The sequence below is a fragment of the Rhinoderma darwinii genome, chromosome 1 (genome assembly GCF_050947455.1).
Source record: "Rhinoderma darwinii isolate aRhiDar2 chromosome 1, aRhiDar2.hap1, whole genome shotgun sequence".
Classification (NCBI taxonomy): Eukaryota; Metazoa; Chordata; class Amphibia; order Anura; family Rhinodermatidae; genus Rhinoderma; species Rhinoderma darwinii.
In genome coordinates, this window is record NC_134687.1 from 31,170,766 (window position 1) to 31,194,167 (window position 23,402).

The 23,402-nt window shown below is 40.8% G+C and overlaps 1 protein-coding gene across 1 annotated transcript in view; it reads left to right on the top strand.

The window, feature by feature from the left end:
- The window catches only part of NAT8L (N-acetyltransferase 8 like), a 56,101-nt gene that overhangs the window by 17,094 nt on the left and 15,605 nt on the right, over window positions 1-23,402 (top strand). The window lies entirely within an intron of this gene.

Genomic DNA, 23,402 nt, shown 5'->3' on the forward strand with positions numbered 1-23,402 from the left:
TATAGTCCCCCTGTATATAGCCCAGAAGATATAGTCCCCCTGTATATAGCCCCCCTGTAGATATAGTCCCCCTGTATATAGCCCAGCAGATATAGTCCCCCTGTATATAGCCCAGCCATGTAGATATAGTCCCCCTGTATATAGTCCCCCTGTATATAGCCCAGCAGATATAATCCCCCTGTATATAGCCCAGCCCTGTAGATATAGTCCCCCTGTAGATAGACACCCCCCCCCCCGTAGATAAAGTCCCCCGTGTAGACAAAGTCGTCCCCCCCCTCCCCCGCAGATACAGCCACACTTCTATTACAATTACAAAAAAATAATTTAAAACTCACCTTATTCCCGCTCCCACGCCGTCCGGCAGCCATGGAGACCTGCTCTCTTCTGCGCAGGTCTCCAGGGGGTTGAACACAGCGTCTATGAAAGGCGCTGATTGGCTGGGCAGGATGACTTTCCCTGTCAGTCAGTCAGCGCCTTTCATCGACGGAAGCGTCACTGGTACAAAAGGTACCAGTCGCTTAATTCGTGGAAAGGCGCTGAATGGCCGGGCACGGAACGTGCCCGGTCATTCATTGCTTCTAATTGTACCTGTGTCCTTGCGACTCAGGTACAATTATAGTGCAGGAGGAGGTGGCGCTGGCGCCCCCCTCTGATCTGCGCCCGGGGCACATGCCCCGCTTGCACCCCCCTAGCTACGCCCCTGCCATACATAATATGGTTGGAGCTTCAAACCAGTCTTCATCATAAGTGGAAATGTCCTTCTACATCTGGTTATTCTATCTGCGTATTGTAGATATGAGGCTCACCAGGCTAGATGTAGGGTATGGGATTGATGGAATGGAGGTTTATATAGACCCCCACCACCTGACCCATGGGAATAGCTGCCAACGGTCCCACATCTATTAACAGTCCCAGGTTGTAACGTTCGAACCCTGTAAATCTTTGTTTCTTGTATTGTTTTCTCGGTGTTGATCTGCAGATTTGTAGGTCTGTGAGACTATGAGGGAAGGCTCGAAGGAGATATCCCAACTGAATAACCCTGTGAGTGGGGACCCTGAGGGTATGTTCACACGCCCTATTTACGGACATAATTCGGGCGTTTTACGCCTCGAATTACGACCGAAAATACGGCTCCAAACCGCCGGCAAACATCTGCCCATTGAAATCAATGGGGTTACAATGTTCTGTGCACACAGGCTTTTTTTTTACGCGCCGCTGTCAAAAGACGGCGTGTAAAAAGACGGCCGCGTCAAAAAAGTGCATTTCACTTCTTAAGACGTTATTGGAGCCGTTTTTCATTGACTCCATTTATTCATTGACGCCACGAAAAACGCGAGTACGAGCAATTACGTCTGAAATTCAGGAGCTGTTTTCGCCTGAAAACTGCTCCGTAATTTCAGGCGTATTGGACGCTGCCGTGTGAACATACCCTTACTATTAAAGGAGAGCGGCTCTCTTCTTGGAAGGCACCCTGCCACCATGTATTACATAGGCACACATTGATTTCTATGGGTGTCATGTTATACTACATTCTTGTAGGGGAAATGTTTGAGTACCGCCAGCTCCCACTTGCCATAACAGTTGATGCGACAAACCCTTTTAAGGGGTATTCTACTTTCAAAAACATTGAAACATCAGAAAAATACACTGATAGAGGTCCTTGACCTGGGACCCCACCAGTGTACAGAAAAGGGGACTAGTGGTCGCTCAGTACTTTTTTTTTCCAGTCCAATACCTTTTGTTTAGTGTATTTTCCTGGTCCCAAAGTTCTGCTAATGTTTACTGACATGTATCAAATTAGTTTTTTTTCAAAAATGGAACACCCCTTTAAGCTGACCATGCATGGCCCAATGTTACTACCTGATATGGTATCCCAAAAAGAAGGTGATAACCATGTCATATAATCAAAGAACACGTTTATAGGAAATATGGCTCTGTTCACGCTGGCCAAGAAGTAAAGCAAAAATAATGGTTGTACCTGATGACCAGCCATCTTCTGGAGACACACCAACTTACCCTAATGAATATCTCCATTTTCTCCTGCATTTGATGTAACAGCGGCTGCTCATTTATAAAGATAACTTAGTTTGGCAAAGACGCATTTATCAGAACACTTCACTATAAATGGCAGTATTATGATTACTGGAGAATAAATTAGATTTGATAATTCCCTTATACCGATTGGTCTATTCTAACAAACCGAAAACGATTAACTTTGGCTCCAGCTCGTGATTTATGTCCGGGCCGAGAGGCGAGTCTGCTTTATAAATACAGTACAGTCATTTGTAAATGGCAGCCATCCAGCTGTGTGTTTTCAAAAAGACCTGGTGCCATTAATAGGTTACCACAGAAGCGATATACAAAATACATGTACTTACGGCTGGCCATACTGCCCTCTATAGTCCTGCACAAATAGATGCTCTTGCAGATGCACATAATTTACATGTTTTGTTTAGGGGTTGTCTTATTATTTGGAAGCGATCATCTCGCTTATACAGAGAACCTCCCTACGTTCTGGTGCAAAGATTGAGGCTCCAGGCAGGATTCCGCCCCTCTATGATGCCCATAAGCCTTAATAGGGTATATGGACAGGGGTTGACTTCATGAGACAACTTTTTTAACTCTTATCTCTGCTTATCCCCACACCTCCTTCTCAGTACACAGGTAGTATATAACTTACTAACTTACTTGTTCCTGCACCTTTTCCCCTTTGTCTTGCATGTTTACTTATCTTAAAACGGTTTGCCCATCAGGGACATTAATGGCATATCCCGTAAATTGGAATTTCCCTTTACAGGGGTTTTCCCATCAGAGACATTTATGACATTTCCACAGGATATGTCATTAATGTCAGATAGATGCGGGTCCCACCTCTGGCACCCGCACCTATTTCTAGAACAGGGCCCCCTAAACAGCGTAGCTCGCTGAGCCTAGACTGTTTTTGTAAGTCCCATAGAACTGAATGGTAGTTACGGAAACAGCGTAGACAGCGAGCTACGCTGTTTTCTTCTTCATGGTCGGAAATCAGGCGATTCAGCCACAACACAGAGCAGTAGAGAAGGGTTTAGGGGGCCCAGATCTAGAGATAGGTGCGGGTCCCAGAGGTGGGACCCGCATCTATCTGACATTTATGACATATCCTGTGGATATGTCATAAATGTCTCTGATGGGAAAACGCCTGTAAAGGGAAATTCCAATTTATAGGATATGCCATGAATATCTTAGATAGAAATACCCCTTTAACGGCTTAATCAGACGAACGTTGAAATCGTCCGTGTGACAGACCCTTTTTTTTTAACTCTATGTAATTCTATGGGGCTATTCACACAGCCGTTGTTTAATGGACCGTTTGAAAAGCCCGTAAAAAAAATAGGACATGTCTTATTTTTGTCTGTTTTCATGGATCCCTCAATAGACTTAAGTCTATGAGGGATCTGTGAAAACGGGTCCCACATGGGTGCAAATTTGCCATGAAAAACTGCAGTTTTTCATGGCCAATTTGACACACGTGCGTCTGAATAAGCCCTAAGGGCATGACCACACATGGCGGAATTCCTCCGCAACTGTCCGCATCAATGCCGCACCTAATCCGGGTTGCGGATTACGGCTGCGGATCTGCACAAAATGTGCAGAAAATTGATGCGGACTAGCTGCTGCGGACTGCGGGAAAAGTGCTTCCCTTCTCCCTATTCAGTGCAGGATAGAGAGAAGGGACAGCACTTTCCCTAGTGAAAGTAAAAGAAATTCATACTTACCGCCCGTTGTCTTGATGACGCGTCCCTCCTTCGGCATCCAGCCCGACCTCCCTGGATGACGCGCCAGTCCATGTGACCGCTGCAGCCTGTGCTTGGCCTGTGATTGGCTGCAGCCGTCACTTACACTGAAACGTCATCCTGGGAGGCCGGACTGGAGACAGAAACAGGGAGTTCTCGGTAAGTACGAACTTCATTTTTTTTTACAGATACATGTATATTGAGATCGGTAGTCACTGTCCCGGGTGCAGAAACAGTTACTGCCGATCGCTTAACTCTTTCAGCACCCTGGACAGTGACTATTTACTGACGTCTCCTAGCAACGCTCCCGTCATTACGGGAGCCCCATTGACTTCCTCAGTCTGGCTGTAGACCTAGAAATACATAGGTCCAGCCAGAATGAAGAAATGTCAAGTTAAAAAAGCAAGACGTATCCGCAGCACACATAACATGTGCATGACAGCTGCGGACTTCATTGCGGAATTTAGAATCTCCATTGAAGTCAATGGAGAAATTCCGCCATGAGTCCGCCACTGCTCCGCAACAGACAGAGCATGCTGCGGACACCAAATTCCGCTCCGCAGCCTATGCTCCGCAGCGGAATTGTACGCATCGTGTAAACGAACACTGCTAAATTAAAGTGAAAGTCAATGGAGAAACGGCCCCGCTGCGGATTAACGCTGCGGAGTGTCCGCAGCGGAATTTAAGTGAAATTCCGCCATGTGTGAACCCGCCCTAAAGCTGAATGATTTCATGAGAAATCTTCTGGTGTTTTCTGTTGTCTGAGTAGGAAGGATACAAAACAAGCCCGTGTAGCATAAAGTCACAGTCTATTGTTTAGTAGTTGGATCTTGCTGTGAAAAATTCTACAAATGTAACCACAACTAGTCAAAATCATAGTCGATCCTAAATGTTGGTCCTAATAATTTCTATTGTCCCATACGGCACTTCCGATTTTTATATGGAGTTTTTTTTCTCATGGATATTACATGGAATTATGAAAAAAATTGAATGCGTGAAATATACATAATAATATACATACACTCTTTACTAAATCACTACTAGATCCTGCTTGGTACATACTGCAATACTACATAACATATCCAAAATGATACCTCTGCCCAATAGTCATCCTAACATCTCCTATGTATACCTATCTGTCTCCATAGTTGCAGACTACAAACAAACCCTGTGTAGTCTGATCATTCAGACTACAGTCGTATTCAATTTCACTCCCTCTGACCTTTCTTCGAACCTACAGACAGTATAAGAGAAGGACGATGGAAGAGAGTAACACTTGGCTGAAGGGTTTAGGCTATATGCAAGGTTTGTTTGTAGTTTGTAACCATGGAAACACATAGGTCTGCATAGGAGTTGTATACACAAAACAATAGCATATTTTTCATCAAGACTGTTGTATAGTTGCTTTACATTTTTTGGACAATGGTTGACATACCCTTTATATAATATTAAAAAAAGACTTTTTGGTTGTGAGACAGGGGATATTGTCTGATAAAGAAATGAGTAGTAAAAAAATAATCTTGAATAATTTTACATGAATAGCGGCAGCAGAAAAATAACCCTACAAGATGCACTTTAATCGCTTTCACTAGTCCTCCATCTTTTGTGCTGTAGAACAGGTTAGTTGGGTCACAGCCGACTGCCGTGAATTACTAGAAATCCTATGCGAATAATTCAGTTTATCCAACTGCAGTAGTAGTAGCAGCAAAGAAACTGGCAGGGATAGCGTAGCATGGCATGGAACGACAGAATGCAGAGAATGCCCAAAGATAAGATGCCTGGCACATGGTCAGATGCCAGACTCTAAACAGTTATGTCAAATATTATGAAGGCTAGAATATCAGTCCATGCTTGCAGGGAGTAGAATTTATTGCTTCATAGTAATAAAAATGCTTGCTGAGTTCACACCTTAACACCCCTTGCACACGACCGAGATCGGGCCGTGAAAAACGGTCCGAGTGTCAGCCGCATTTCCCGGCCCGTACAGAACAGCAGTTCCACGGAGAGGCAGGGACTCCTAGCATCATAAATGTCTATGATGCCAGGAGTCCCGTTCATCTGTACCGCGATCGGGCCGGGAAATGCGGCTGACACTCGGACCGTTTTTCACGGCCCGAACTCCTTCGTGTGCAAGGGGTGTTAAGGGATTTTCTGGTTTAGAAAACCCAGTTTCCTACACCCTATTAGGGAATTCAGAGTAAATAAAGGGTGTTCACTTTTAAGAATCCCCATATCTTGGCCAGAGTAAAGAGCAGCTACATAGAGCGTCTAGCTCTAGGGGACCTGTCATGTCCATTGATAGTCCATAGATTACAATGGCCACTGTGTAATGCTTGCACTCTCCTGTGGTGGCACTGCTGGGAATTTGAACACTTACTGCTGGTTTCTACAAATTATAGCCGATCGATGGAGATCCCAACAGCAGAACACCTTTTGAAAATTCTATTCTGTGGCGTTTGATGGCAGCATGCATTAAATTTTTTTCCTATCCCTTTTTTTTTACCATTAGGGTATGTGCACACGTAGTGACCAAAAACATCTGAAAATACGGAGCTGTTTTCAAGGGAGAACAGCCCCTGATTTTCAGACGTTTTTTGAGCAACTCGCGTTTTTTGCGGCGTTTTCGCAGCGTTTTTTATGTCCGTTTTTGGAGCTGTTTTCATTGGAGCCTATGAGAAAACGGCTTCAAAAACGTCCAAAGAAGTGTCCTGCACTTCTTTTGACGAGGCAGTCATTTTACGCGTCGTCGTTTGACAGCTGTCAAACGACGACGCATAAATTACAGGTCGTCGGCACAGTGCGTCGGCAAACCCATTCAAATGAATGGGCAGATGTTTGCCGACGTATTGGAGCCGTATTTTCAGGCGTAAAACGAGGCATAATACGCCTCGTTTACGCCTGAAAATAAGTTGTGTGAACCCAGCCTTAATCACTATCGATCTGTTTTTCTCTTGTCCCCATTGAATTTTATTTCTTTTTTCTTTTTTGAGTTTGTTTGAATTTTGTTTTTTAAACATATTATAAGAGACTTTGGAAAACTTATGTCCAATAGGTGTGAACCAGGCCTTAAATCTGTTACTAAGTAAACAAAAAGTTGCACCTAAGACCTTATTCACATGAATGTATTTCTCATCATTGTGCTGTCCATTAAATAACTGACATCACACTGACCAATGCAATTGAATGGGGCTACTTACACATGCGTGTTTTTTCACGAAGTGTGTCAGTTTCGTGAATTTCACCACATGTCCTATTCTGGTCTGTTTTTGCAGATCAGACCAGCCCATTAAAGTCTGAGTGCATCAAAAATACGGACAGCACACGGACGACATCTGTCCGTTTTTCCCGCATCATTTACTAAGGAAATGCAGAGATATTTTTTTTTAAATGGATGCTATACGGAAACCACACTGACGCAACACGGACCGTCATAGGCATGAAAAACAGACCCTTTTTGCGGACAAAGTTGGACACGTTTGTGTGAATAAGCCCAAAAGCGGACTATAGACACAAGTATTAGCGGATCCTGATGATTTACAATGTTCTGATATTAATTGAGATCAGAAAGCTTGGAATTCAAACCATCCAATCCTGTTGTTTACCCAAAGATAAGCAGTGTCAGAGGCATATGGCGGCTCCTTATCATGCTCTAACCACAGAAGTAATACCTGTTCCGCTGGCCCAAACGCTCAAATATATAGTGGAGGGGGGGGGGGTGCTGTTGGCCAAACTGTGGCTTGGCTGACGGCTGTCATGTCATTTTTTGGTAGTGGGTCTTTTATAAGAAGGCACTTACTGTAATCAATGGATATCTATGGCGTCCGCTGCGAACAGTGGGTGACGTTGCAGTATTCCGGGACCGAGGGTTGTAATCCTTACCAGTCCCTCGTCTTATAAAAGAAGTCGTCCATATGAAGTATCCACTATAGAGACGACAGAGTGAATATGTAGCATATACTCAATCATCTGCCCATTAATATTGATCATTCTCTACAAACGTCTTCGTCAAAGTGATAGCCTGAAGACGTACATACATCTGTCTTTGCGGTGAGCGCATTTTTTCAGTTGTAAATGGGATATAATAGGAGTGCCACTTTAATATTGAGTGCTATTTTTTAATGAGTTTATTTCAATACGTTCCATCTGGAGATGAAGCGTCATATTCTAGAAGTGTCAGGATTGTAATAATCACCTGACTCCCACATGTGTTTGGATCTCATCTTTAATTTCTATCACTGTCACAAATATTATTTCTGACATACAGTATGTAGTTGTAAAGTCGATCCTCAGCCAAAAATGTAGTACTTGACTTTGGATGCAGATGTGAACAGAGTCTAAGCAGTAGGGTATCTGGAAAGTGATGTATGCCAGACAGACTTACAAGGTTTGCAATGGCAGAATTATATGGAGGACACATTGGGTAGGTGCCCTTAGGTCTCCACCACCTTGGGGACCTAGGAAGCATCCACCACCCACCCTCCCCAATGGGCGTTCGGTGATCCTATCCAGCTGAAAAGTGGTGGCCACACATGCATGCGGATCTTTCTTTTGAAGTCTAAGTCAAGGCTGTCTTCATAACTCCCATAGACTTCGATGGAGAGGGCCACACGCGTGCCCAGCCATTTCCCCTACATGTGGCTGTGTTAGGCAATTAGCTGGGGTGTTGGTCCCAGGTGTAGTAGGGGTCCCCACCAAACTTTATCTGACCCTTTGCGGAGAATCTGCTGAATACCCCATGCGTATAGGAACAGCCCAATTGTCAGGAATTGGAAAGGTTGGATTTTAACCGATACAATCCTTTTGTTCCCTAAGAGATGAGCAGTGCCTGATGTGCATGACAGACGCTTATCATCCACCCTCCATAGGAACAATATATCTATTCAGCTGAAACTAAAAGGATTGTTCATTGGGGAAGTTGAGAAGCTACAATCTTATGTCTATGGTCAACATAAGAAACTAAGAATATACTTTAAATGTGTCCTGGGTTGTGATTGGTAGAGCCAGTCCATGGGCACCGTTTAACTGAATGTTGGTGAAGTATCAAAGAGTGAATGCCTGTGCCTCATGTCGTCCCATGACTCTGCCCAGTAGGACGACATGAGGTGTTCCTTAGAGCCCGTCCGCAAACTATAGCTCGCACCTCCAGACATGTCCTCCCTCACCTTTCCTTGTAGCTCAACTTATCCTGACCTGTAGGGCATAACCTGTTTTGAAAAATGCCCCGTACCAGACTTTATATTTAATTCATTTAAATTAGAAGTTAAGGAAAAGTCATATTTTCGCTGTACAACTCAAGGCCAAGTCCTATAACCTTTGGTCTTGCTTCTAAATGTAAATTTGGAATTAGAAAGAACAAAACTGCGCCGGAAATCTTGTCCACTCATTTACTGAGCAGAGGAGCTGTAGATTAGTCATTATAAGCCACAGCTTTCATTGTACCTGATAATCGCTAACCAAAGTGTAGACATGAGAAACGCAACATCGGCTACATGCCCTGCAGCTGCTGCCCAACACCGAGAAGTGTGAAATCACATATAGGCTGTTAATGTCACATTAATCATTTCTGAGGTTCCCAGGATAAATAATGTATTAGGACAGAGGCATAACCTGAAGCTGCTGGGCCTTAAAGGGGTTTCCACATTCTGAAAACTGATGACCTATTCACCGGATAGGTCATCAGTATATGATCGGTGCAATCCAACACCCGGACCCCGCACCGATCCGCCACCCCGGCTGCCTCTGGGCACCGGATGTTTTGAACGGTATGGAGCCGGAAGCAGATGGCTCCATACACTGCATAACGGACGTTCGGCAGACCTGCAGCTCTGCTCCTATTCACTTGAATACCAGTACTGCAGCTCAGACGCTATTCTTTGACCGGAGCCATTCTGCTTCCGGCAATATCGTCCGGTACCCGGAGGCAGCCGGAGTGGTGGATCGGTGCACCGATCATATACTGATGAGCTATCCGGTGGATAGGTCATAAGTTGTCAGAACCTGGAAAACCCCTTTAATGTCCAATCTGTAACAGGGGCCCCACCTACCAAATTCTTATGGGGAAGACAGGTATTTGTCCCCTCTGAGTACCCAGTCATGGGTGTGACTGCTACTTCTAGCCCCCTATAGCTACGCCCTTGTATTGGGGAATTTCTTCTGAAGTAGTAACCTGAAGCTAAGTGGGAAAGCCATAATGAAATCAAATCCCCCTGGTGTTCCTTAAAGTCTGCCTGCAAACTATAGGTCGCACCTACAGATTTTACCTTTCCTCATATCTCAACATATACTGAGATGTATGCCATAAACAGCTTTGAAAAATAAAAAATGATTTTGCGATATTGTCACGAGATGTACTAGTATATGATATATGTGGCTATGTGTGGCCACCCAGTGGTTGTGATGTGAATTGCAGCCTGTCAAGGGTTTTGCTAGCATGTCGCGATATTGTATTGAATTTGTTTCATGATAAATTGGAGTCCTTAACCAAATTCAAGCAAAAGTGAGGGTGGACACCTCTGTACTTACTAACATTTTGATCCAAAATTGTGGCAAATTTTAACCCCGCCCCGTTCCAGCAAGAAACATCCGCAAAACAGGCCAGAAACACCTCTTTTGTGGTCCAGGTTGGAACAATTGCCAAGTATGACTCCTGTTTACAGACTCCACAGGGTTCGCTACAGGCAGGAGGAAGGATTGTTCCTACTTTTCAGAGTACTGTATATTAGCAAATTTCAGATAATTCTGTTCCCTTACATATTCGCCTATGTAACTCTAAACCTAGGGAACTACTTCATTCATCAGTAAAGTATGCCCCACCATCACAAATGGGGTAATCTGCTTTGGACAATTCCTTTTTGGTAGGGTCCTACTGCTGGGACCTCCAGCAATCAGTGAGGGAACTCGGCAGCAAGTGTTTAAAGGGGTTATCCAGTCGCTAAAAATTGATGGCCTATCCTCAGGATAGCCCATCAAAAGCTGATGGGTCGAGTTCCGACTCCCGGGAACCCTGCCGATCAGCTATTTTGAAGGGCGTACGAGCGCTGCTTCCATTGAAGTGAATGGGAGAGAGGGCTGCAATACCTGTCAATCACCGCTACATCTGTGTCAACGATTCACAGTGAGCAAGTAGGAAATGAAGGGGAAGCAGCGCTCGTACGCCCTTCAAAATAGCTGAGCGGCAGGGGTCCAAGGAGTCGGACCGCGACCCATCAGCTATTGATGGCCTATCCTGAGGATAGGCCATCAATTTTTAGCGACTGGAAAACCCCTTTACTTTCCTGCAGCACCGCACAGGAGAAGTACACATTCTCATCAAAATAAATGGTCTGTGTATTGCATGGACATGCCGGGTCCTCCATAGTGAGAGACACTCTTTGTAGCCACCCCCTCTATTTACTCCGATTCCCTTATAGGGTATTTGGAAATGGGTTTTGGAAAGCTGACAACTTCTTTAATAGAATAGTGAATAGCAGATAGAGAATCTATTCCTCAGTTCGAGCCATTGGAGTAGTTCCAGCAGTCAGGTCCATTTTAGGTTCCCACGTACTGTATGGTACTGCTATGGGTGGAGTAATAGAATTGAGAGTTATGTCATTAATAGAAAAGAAAAAAGAAAAAAGAGATTCAGAAATGTAAATAGGCACTCTTGGGCTCAATAAAATTGAATAATTATTTTATTTCTTGACTCCAGATAATACCGGAAAGAGTAAATTTATACATATACAAAAAACAATTTAAAAAGAGAAATCTCCTGGCCAGGGAAAGAACATACGAGTATTATTCAAAACACAAGTAGTATAACCTAATAATTGTGTGACATAATGTATGTGTTTCAAACCATTTTACAAAAGAGTTTCCAATAGGAAAACCGCCATGATATGTTCACACCTGCGGTTTCCAAACATATATTCAATGTGTATCAGAAATACCAAGAAACCTGTTTAGAACAATGGTTAATCATATAACATGTAATAAGCCTTCAGAATATAGGTAATATTACAAGAAAAATATAAAGTATGATATATATATGTACCACACATTAACAAGACGATTTCTTGAAAAACCGCTAGACTGTATTCACATTTGCGGTTTCCAACCATATATGTATTAGGTATAATAATGTTGCCAAAGGACCTTTTGACAGTAACTATTGATGTTATAATATACAATAGACCCTTCGAGACAAGATTGATATTACCAAATGGATATATAACATGATGTATATGTTATACAATTATACAATTGAATTTCAAAATGGAAAACCGCTGGACTGTATTCACACCTGCGGTTTCCAACCATATATGTATTATGTATCCAAATATTGCCCAAGGGCCTGTTCGAGGTTACTGTTAGTGATATTAATAAGGAAGATATTTTCTACCTACGTATGTAATATGATTTGGCTCTCAACAATAAAAATGGCCTCATTAATTGAATAAATGTGGTTATAAGCACGTTTTTTTCACTCTCATCGAGTAGATGGATAATTCCAATTCAAAGCTGATCACAATAGGAAGTCTCTTTCCCAGACCCACGAGTCTGTATGTAGCTATAAGGCAGTTGAATGTTCGAAGAAAAAAACTTTTTGATATTATAAGCTTTTCAATGGATTTTTACCTTCACCTCCGACATCCAATAAGTGCCAGGAAGACCATGCAAGGAGATAATTTACTCCGATGTAGAAAGTATAGTAGATCTCCTCAGGAGGAAAATTCACCTGTATGGTCACACAATTGATTTAAAAACAGCCACGACTCCACAATTACTTCTCTTGGCGCCTTCCTCTATAGATCCATGCTGGTAACAACCATTGTACTCACTGGGATAGAAGCCCAGAAATGCAGGATCATGCACTGAAATTTCAGACGAAAAGAAGGCACTCCAAGAGGAACAGACCAAGCCGGGCAGAATCGCACGCCGGCAGCCGAATAGGTAATGGTTCCAACGTATGTTCCTTTCCACAGAAGGTCTTCAAAACTGGACAGGTATTCTCTGGGCAGGGTTAGGACGTCACTACCCGCCCCATTGATTAACACAGCTGACGCGTTTCATCCCTGAACGGGATTTCTTCAGAGCAGTTTGACAATTACTACCAATCACACTATATTTATATAGTGTCCCAACTTCATTCATTGGTTCCATAATCAAAAACATAATGTTTCACATAAAGATCTTGTGGATATTATATATTTAACTCTTGCATGAAATGCCGCCATGATGTATATCTCTCAATTTAAATAACAGACAAAAGAATTTATATATTCAAACCAGCAATTAGAATATCCAAAAGATCAAAATACATAGAAAATATTTAATATTTATCCGGAGGAGGGTAATCAGTGATGTGTCTCTACTTGGTCAAAAATGAGATCAATCGTTAAATTTAAATACCATTACTGCCTAGATTTTATTAATAAAATTAAATCTTCCGCTAATACGGTTAGCCATTACTGTACAGACTTTACGATGGATTTATGGAGGAAAATATTTTTTCTACATCAAAAGGAGATCCCCCATTGTAACGGAAGATGAAACCTGTTCAGTTCTTTCAGCACATGTATGTATATGAACTATATTCAACAATACAAGAAAGTATATGAGATACAGATGATACCTTAGGGGAGGCAGGGACGGAGAACTATTACCAGTTAAGGCATCAGTACCCGGGTCCCCACCGCCCCCAAAGCAGAATCAATCCCAATACAATAAATCTAAGTGTGTAAATTTAACTATTGAATTACATCACATTGAATATATGCATAAAAAGAGCTATGATGACTAACAGGAGCCATCCCACCCATTTGAGATTTTTTATCCAATAGATTGATCATTTTATATTGGGAATAATGTTACCCACAATCATACTAATAAAGGAAGATTATAATTGAATAAAAGATATATAAGTTATCCAGATGAAGAGGCAATTTAGGGTTAAACTTTCAGATTTCAATAACAGGACCAGAGATTTTTATATTAAATTCAAAAAGATTTTTTTCCCAAGAATTTCACAAACAATTATCCTAGATCATCCTCCAAAGGTAACATAGAGAGGATTCCTTTCTTTTAATCCAACATTTTTTTATATCAAAGATAATATATATATAGAACCAACTGATTCCAAAGTACTAAAAATTGGGGAAGATATGGAGCAATCTTTCAGACCCCAACCGTTTAAAGGAACATGTTAAATTTAATTTCATTATTCAATCCCCAAGGATTCAAAGTTTTTAATGTATAAATCCACATAGTTTCCTTCTGAAGGAGTATTCGATTGAGATCACCTCCCCTTCTATCTTGAGATAATTGATAAATCCCCATAAATTTTAAGCCAGTTGGAGATTGAGCATGGTACGTTTTAAAATGTGCAGCTAGAGGATTAGCCATTTCACCCTTGTTGATATCTCTAATATGTTCACTGATGCGAACCTGTAGTTCACGTTTCGTTTTCCCAATATATTGTTTCCCACATGGGCAAGTAATAGAGTAAACGACCATGGTTGAGCGACAATTAATAAAGTTATAAACTTTAAATTCCCTTTTATGTTCACTATCCAGAAATTTGTCTGATTTTAAGACATACTTACAGCATTTACAAGAGCCACACATGAACATTCCTTTGGGACGTTTCTGTAACCATTTCTCATTATTTGGGGTCCTTCTCTTAAACTCAGAACTCACCAGCAAATTCCTCAAAGTAGGGGCCTTTCTTGGAACCATACTCGGTATGTTCCCTACTATTGAATTAATTCTTTTATCCAAAGTCAAGTGTGGCCAGTTTTTAATCATCAGATTCCGGAGTATGTTCCAATGGGACCCATACCTTGAAATGAATCTAACTCTATCATCACTATTATCCTTTTTGACTCTTTTAAGAATTTCCTCTCTATTATGCATAGATGCTCTATTGTATCCTTTCTTGATCATTTTCTTGGAATAACCCCTATCTTCAAAGCGAGATGATAAATCTTGCGCTTCGCTTTTAAAGTCCCTGAAATCCGTACAATTACGACGAATTCGAAGGAATTCACTAATCGGAATCCCCTTAATTTGAGATGGAAAATGATGGCTGGTTGCTGCCAAGAGGGTATTACCAGATGTCGGTTTCCGATATGTGGTCGTTTTTAATTTATTTCCTTCTCTATGGATATTAAGATCTAAAAAGCTAATATGATCTTTGTTATGAGAGAAAGTCAGAAGAATATTAAGTTCATTGGAGTTTAAATCACCAATAAAACTTTCAAGTGAGTCCAAGGGTCCCTTCCAGCACAAGAGAACATCGTCCATGTATCTCAGCCAAACGGATGCACATTTTCTGAAAAGAGGATGAGGATATACTATGAACTCCTCCCACCAGCCCAAGTGCAAGCAGGCATATGATGGTGCACAGGAGGATCCCATAGCCGTTCCACGAACTTGACGATAAAATTTACCATCAAAAGAGAAACAGTTATAATTCAAAACGAATTCCAACATTTCAATAATAAATTCATTTTGATGGGCCCAGTCTCCTCCCCTCCTCTCCAGAAAATGCGCAGCCGCCTTAAGGAGAGGAAAGAATAGTAGAGAAAAAAGGAGGACCCAATACAAGACAACGCAGGGGAAGATAGATAATAATCTGAATAATATAATTAATCTAACAGACTTCCCTCTATCAACACACCATATATCTTTATTAAATCGTGGTTTGGGTTTTTCACCAGTTACCCCTGGTAAGGAATTTGAAATATGTAAAGATCTTCACCTTTTTCTTAGAAAGATTCTTTTGAGACTTTGGCATGGGGAAAAAAATGAGAGGAATATTCAAAATGAGAATGTTATGTTAGAATCACAGAGAGAAATAGATTTGGAAATGTCTGATTTAGACACCCTAGCGGATTTAAATGAATTATGGGAGGAAGGTAACCTATTGGAGAATATAGATATTCCTAGAGAGGACCGTGCGGAGATTATCCCAGAGTTCACGGGTTTGCGTAAAAAAAGTAGTACTATGCCTAGTATACACTCTAACAGATATACACATGCATTTTTGGAGGCCATGCTTAGAGATATAAGTGTCATCGACTGGTCCTCCTTTCTGTGTGAGGACAACCTAACTGAAAGGGAACGAAAAGCCCTAAAAGAACTACAAAATATTGAGAACATTGTAATAAAGCCCAGTGACAAGGGTGGGAATGTTGTCCTCCTCAGAGAGGATGACTATGTCGGTGAAATTAGAAGACAATTGGAGACGGATACATATTCCCTTTTGAATGATAATCCATTGGATAACATAATGGGAACTTTGAATAGAAAATTGACTTTTGCATTGGATGAGGGCCTAATAAACAAAAATGAGTTCCAATTTTTAGAGGTAAGAGAACCCCGTATGCCTACAATATATGTACTCCCTAAGGTACACAAAAATAGGAATACACCCCCAGGGAGACCTATTATTTCAGGGTGTGATGGCCCAACAGATCATCTTGGCAAATATATTGATGAAAAATTGAAACCTTTTGTGCGTACACTTCCATCTTTTGTATTGGATACGGGGGATCTTCTTAATAAAATCAATAATTTGAATTTTGAGGAAGACTTTATCCTGGTAGGATTGGATGTGGAGTCCTTGTATACTTCCATCCCACATAATGTTGGCCTTAAGGCGGCTGCGCATTTTCTGGAGAGGAGGGGAGGAGACTGGGCCCATCAAAATGAATTTATTATTGAAATGTTGGAATTCGTTTTGAATTATAACTGTTTCTCTTTTGATGGTAAATTTTATCGTCAAGTTCGTGGAACGGCTATGGGATCCTCCTGTGCACCATCATATGCCTGCTTGCACTTGGGCTGGTGGGAGGAGTTCATAGTATATCCTCATCCTCTTTTCAGAAAATGTGCATCCGTTTGGCTGAGATACATGGACGATGTTCTCTTGTGCTGGAAGGGACCCTTGGACTCACTTGAAAGTTTTATTGGTGATTTAAACTCCAATGAACTTAATATTCTTCTGACTTTCTCTCATAACAAAGATCATATTAGCTTTTTAGATCTTAATATCCATAGAGAAGGAAATAAATTAAAAACGACCACATATCGGAAACCGACATCTGGTAATACCCTCTTGGCAGCAACCAGCCATCATTTTCCATCTCAAATTAAGGGGATTCCGATTAGTGAATTCCTTCGAATTCGTCGTAATTGTACGGATTTCAGGGACTTTAAAAGCGAAGCGCAAGATTTATCATCTCGCTTTGAAGATAGGGGTTATTCCAAGAAAATGATCAAGAAAGGATACAATAGAGCATCTATGCATAATAGAGAGGAAATTCTTAAAAGAGTCAAAAAGGATAATAGTGATGATAGAGTTAGATTCATTTCAAGGTATGGGTCCCATTGGAACATACTCCGGAATCTGATGATTAAAAACTGGCCACACTTGACTTTGGATAAAAGAATTAATTCAATAGTAGGGAACATACCGAGTATGGTTCCAAGAAAGGCCCCTACTTTGAGGAATTTGCTGGTGAGTTCTGAGTTTAAGAGAAGGACCCCAAATAATGAGAAATGGTTACAGAAACGTCCCAAAGGAATGTTCATGTGTGGCTCTTGTAAATGCTGTAAGTATGTCTTAAAATCAGACAAATTTCTGGATAGTGAACATAAAAGGGAATTTAAAGTTTATAACTTTATTAATTGTCGCTCAACCATGGTCGTTTACTCTATTACTTGCCCATGTGGGAAACAATATATTGGGAAAACGAAACGTGAACTACAGGTTCGCATCAGTGAACATATTAGAGATATCAACAAGGGTGAAATGGCTAATCCTCTAGCTGCACATTTTAAAACGTACCATGCTCAATCTCCAACTGGCTTAAAATTTATGGGGATTTATCAATTATCTCAAGATAGAAGGGGAGGTGATCTCAATCGAATACTCCTTCAGAAGGAAACTATGTGGATTTATACATTAAAAACTTTGAATCCTTGGGGATTGAATAATGAAATTAAATTTAACATGTTCCTTTAAACGGTTGGGGTCTGAAAGATTGCTCCATATCTTCCCCAATTTTTAGTACTTTGGAATCAGTTGGTTCTATATATATATTATCTTTGATATAAAAAAATGTTGGATTAAAAGAAAGGAATCCTCTCTATGTTACCTTTGGAGGATGATCTAGGATAATTGTTTGTGAAATTCTTGGGAAAAAAATCTTTTTGAATTTAATATAAAAATCTCTGGTCCTGTTATTGAAATCTGAAAGTTTAACCCTAAATTGCCTCTTCATCTGGATAACTTATATATCTTTTATTCAATTATAATCTTCCTTTATTAGTATGATTGTGGGTAACATTATTCCCAATATAAAATGATCAATCTATTGGATAAAAAATCTCAAATGGGTGGGATGGCTCCTGTTAGTCATCATAGCTCTTTTTATGCATATATTCAATGTGATGTAATTCAATAGTTAAATTTACACACTTAGATTTATTGTATTGGGATTGATTCTGCTTTGGGGGCGGTGGGGACCCGGGTACTGATGCCTTAACTGGTAATAGTTCTCCGTCCCTGCCTCCCCTAAGGTATCATCTGTATCTCATATACTTTCTTGTATTGTTGAATATAGTTCATATACATACATGTGCTGAAAGAACTGAACAGGTTTCATCTTCCGTTACAATGGGGGATCTCCTTTTGATGTAGAAAAAATATTTTCCTCCATAAATCCATCGTAAAGTCTGTACAGTAATGGCTAACCGTATTAGCGGAAGATTTAATTTTATTAATAAAATCTAGGCAGTAATGGTATTTAAATTTAACGATTGATCTCATTTTTGACCAAGTAGAGACACATCACTGATTACCCTCCTCCGGATAAATATTAAATATTTTCTATGTATTTTGATCTTTTGGATATTCTAATTGCTGGTTTGAATATATAAATTCTTTTGTCTGTTATTTAAATTGAGAGATATACATCATGGCGGCATTTCATGCAAGAGTTAAATATATAATATCCACAAGATCTTTATGTGAAACATTATGTTTTTGATTATGGAACCAATGAATGAAGTTGGGACACTATATAAATATAGTGTGATTGGTAGTAATTGTCAAACTGCTCTGAAGAAATCCCGTTCAGGGATGAAACGCGTCAGCTGTGTTAATCAATGGGGCGGGTAGTGACGTCCTAACCCTGCCCAGAGAATACCTGTCCAGTTTTGAAGACCTTCTGTGGAAAGGAACATACGTTGGAACCATTACCTATTCGGCTGCCGGCGTGCGATTCTGCCCGGCTTGGTCTGTTCCTCTTGGAGTGCCTTCTTTTCGTCTGAAATTTCAGTGCATGATCCTGCATTTCTGGGCTTCTATCCCAGTGAGTACAATGGTTGTTACCAGCATGGATCTATAGAGGAAGGCGCCAAGAGAAGTAATTGTGGAGTCGTGGCTGTTTTTAAATCAATTGTGTGACCATACAGGTGAATTTTCCTCCTGAGGAGATCTACTATACTTTCTACATCGGAGTAAATTATCTCCTTGCATGGTCTTCCTGGCACTTATTGGATGTCGGAGGTGAAGGTAAAAATCCATTGAAAAGCTTATAATATCAAAAAGTTTTTTTCTTCGAACATTCAACTGCCTTATAGCTACATACAGACTCGTGGGTCTGGGAAAGAGACTTCCTATTGTGATCAGCTTTGAATTGGAATTATCCATCTACTCGATGAGAGTGAAAAAAACGTGCTTATAACCACATTTATTCAATTAATGAGGCCATTTTTATTGTTGAGAGCCAAATCATATTACATACGTAGGTAGAAAATATCTTCCTTATTAATATCACTAACAGTAACCTCGAACAGGCCCTTGGGCAATATTTGGATACATAATACATATATGGTTGGAAACCGCAGGTGTGAATACAGTCCAGCGGTTTTCCATTTTGAAATTCAATTGTATAATTGTATAACATATACATCATGTTATATATCCATTTGGTAATATCAATCTTGTCTCGAAGGGTCTATTGTATATTATAACATCAATAGTTACTGTCAAAAGGTCCTTTGGCAACATTATTATACCTAATACATATATGGTTGGAAACCGCAAATGTGAATACAGTCTAGCGGTTTTTCAAGAAATCGTCTTGTTAATGTGTGGTACATATATATATCATACTTTATATTTTTCTTGTAATATTACCTATATTCTGAAGGCTTATTACATGTTATATGATTAACCATTGTTCTAAACAGGTTTCTTGGTATTTCTGATACACATTGAATATATGTTTGGAAACCGCAGGTGTGAACATATCATGGCGGTTTTCCTATTGGAAACTCTTTTGTAAAATGGTTTGAAACACATACATTATGTCACACAATTATTAGGTTATACTACTTGTGTTTTGAATAATACTCGTATGTTCTTTCCCTGGCCAGGAGATTTCTCTTTTTAAATTGTTTTTTGTATATGTATAAATTTACTCTTTCCGGTATTATCTGGAGTCAAGAAATAAAATAATTATTCAATTTTATTGAGCCCAAGAGTGCCTATTTACATTTCTGAATCTCTTTTTTCTTTTTTCTTTTCTATTTAATTCATATCAGGAATGGCACCGTGCTATATTATATTGCAATTTTGGGTTCTTTAGGTATGGTTTGTAAAAACCACATCTGTTTTTCTTTATATTATGTCATTAATAATCCACAATGCAGCCATAACTTTCACATACATCATCGTGCACTCGTCCTAGAATGTGACACTTGTGTGACGTTCATCTCACTGAGCAGCTACTGTCATGTTCACAATGCTAAAGATGTGTAATAGGAGAAAGAAGGAAAAGTAACGTGTATGGTGTCCACTTAGTGTTTTGTAATATATCTTCATTGCAGTATAAAAATAAAAAGCTCCTCTTGCTCCCTGCAGGCTACTTGCTTTTGACAGATCTGATTGTAGCTTTATTGTGTTTCGGAGTGAAGCTTCTGCGAATACCCAAAATTAGCCGGGCTCGAGAGCATATCAACATCCATAAAGTCTGATATCTCATACTAGTATTTGGAACATGTAGCAATAAGGAAGGCAGCTACATGTGTACTCCTGTATTAGGTAAAGTCACATAGTGATAATGGATCCGTCAACAGCAGGTTTTGGATGGTTTCCAACATACCGCAAAAAGCAAGTCCTCATACAGTTATGTCAATGGAAAAATAAAAGTTATCACTCTGGGAATGCGACAGTGACAACCGTGTTTTTTGAATCCAGGACAAACCCTAAAATTATATCTGAGACCTCTGTTCGCCTTCCTTTTACTGTATTTTGGGAATAGGCCTGGGTGGGTTATCTAAGGCCTGATTCACACGTACATGTTGAACGTCCGTGGGACAGCCGTTGAAACAGCGGCCGTCCCACGGACTTATGTAATTCAATGTGGCCGTTCACACAGCCGTTGTTTCATAACATGACACCTGTCAAGTCCAACTAATGCCGGGTGAAATGAGCTATACTGCACTGGGTTGGAATAGATGGAAAAGCATAAAAGAGTATAAACAGTACAGTAAGGCGATGCTGGACAATGCCACCAATTTTCTATGGTGCCGCTGCTCCAACATCTAAAAGTCACTGTACCTAAATCAATAAACAGAAGGAAGGTGCAGTGGGTACAGTTAATCTTGGAAACAGAAGCCCAGCATCCCATGATACTAATCCAGGGACTTACTCTGATACAGGCCAGAATGCAGAACTTTGACTTCTAACTCTTGGGGATTTTGCTTTACCTTCCAAAGAGTTAGAGATTATAAGAGGTTGAGCTCAATGGCCTTAGGTCAACGTTCTCTAAGTAAACGTGTCTATGTGCAATCGAGCGTGATCAGACCGTGACTGCACTAAATCTAAGAAAACCTTCCTATATACAGTAATACCCACGGGAACCGGCACCAGTCGAGCTTCTTGCTACCTTGTATGTAAAGTGCCAGCTCTCTAAGGTGGCCATTGACATAACAATGATCATCAACGATCTTGTTTGGACATCTCCTTTTTGTTAAAATGAATGCAAGGATTCTGCTATCAGCGGATGTCACCTGGTAAAGCCCCCGGGAGGCCTCATGTTCTTTATAGTGACACTACATGGTGTCCATCAAAATTGAGCCATGGACGTGCCAGGTCCTCGAGAGTGAAGTAGTTCCATGTAGAGATTCCCCACTTGGAATGGTAGAAGGGACCATCTCCCCGTCTTGTGACTGAGAATTCCCAAATAGGGCATTTCAAAAAGTTTTTTTTAACCATTATACCTATAGCACTAAAATTATTGGTTCCGAGCTATAGAAATTTGCTCCAATGTTTGGAATACGTATCGGACCTTTTGCCAATTTTTCTCAATTGTCGGTGATAGACGATATTTTAGCATTTAATCAGCTATAGGACTAGATAATCTGTGGGGACGGCAGTACAAGGGGATTGTATTATGAGACAATAGACACTCTGTGTGCTACCATAGGGTGCTGTATTCTTCCATAAAAGCAATGCTCCTTGTGGAGAATACCTTGTAAACATGATACGACGCTGTATGGCGTAAAAAACTGTTTTACTAAACCATATAACTCGGGACTACATTGCGGCCGTGGGCATGAGGCGTAACCATCACTGAATGTTAGCAGCCATATAGATATTGCTCTTCTCGCCTCTTCTCGATTAGACCGGAAACTTTTACAACAGTTAAACCCTATGGCCTTTGCTCTATAAATTTTACAGTGCCCTCATTGTATGCCGTTCCACTAATAGTATGCAGATTGTGGTGTGAATGAGGTTGATCTGTGCCATTCACGCACCTGCACTGTATTGTGAGTTCACTGAGTTTTCTTGTAAAACACGAGAATACATCAGGTGAATGAGTTCATTGTATTCTCATTACTAGGATTGACATAGGAAACTCATACCGTATGTGACCAGCAACTCGTGGTGGAAATGTACACAAGACAGAAGGAGAAAGAATTCTAGACTTGGGTTGACGAACAGGATGTTGGTTTCACATGGCACTCTACTGGCTAGAAAAGTGTTCTAGAGTGTCCGGACTCCGTGGGATCTTAGGGGGATTAGCAAAAGAATTGCAGGGAAAGTTTCCTCATTGCCTTTTTGTGACAGTATTTTAAGCCTGAGAACTTTGGTAAACTCCAGTTTGGACTGTGATGCAGGGCAGAGATCCCGGGCTCCGGCTGTTCAAGTGAAACAAACTACGATCACTATTGGAGGATCTGACTCTGGACATTTTTCTCTATTAGTGTGAATGGGATCATAATCCTTTAAAACTTAAAGGACCACTAGTGGGAAATCTGATACACTGTGTTATAGATCGTGGTCGGAACAGGTGGTGCATGACAGGGATTTTCTCTCTTTGGTTTGCTTTAAACCTCATTGTCATGCTTCACCCCCTTAGGCTCTACATTAGGTATCACAGTCAGGTAGATTTATCCATATATTTATGCAAGTTTTCTGGTGTAAATATGTTAGAGGGTCAGTGTTTGATGTGTGTGGCTCTTGACCCTGACACGGCACTCCACCCAAGGATGGAGACACTCTGTTCACTTTCTGAGGCAGCGGTGACTAGGCCTTTACTCTCCTAGATACAGGATTTCACTGGAAGAGGTTCC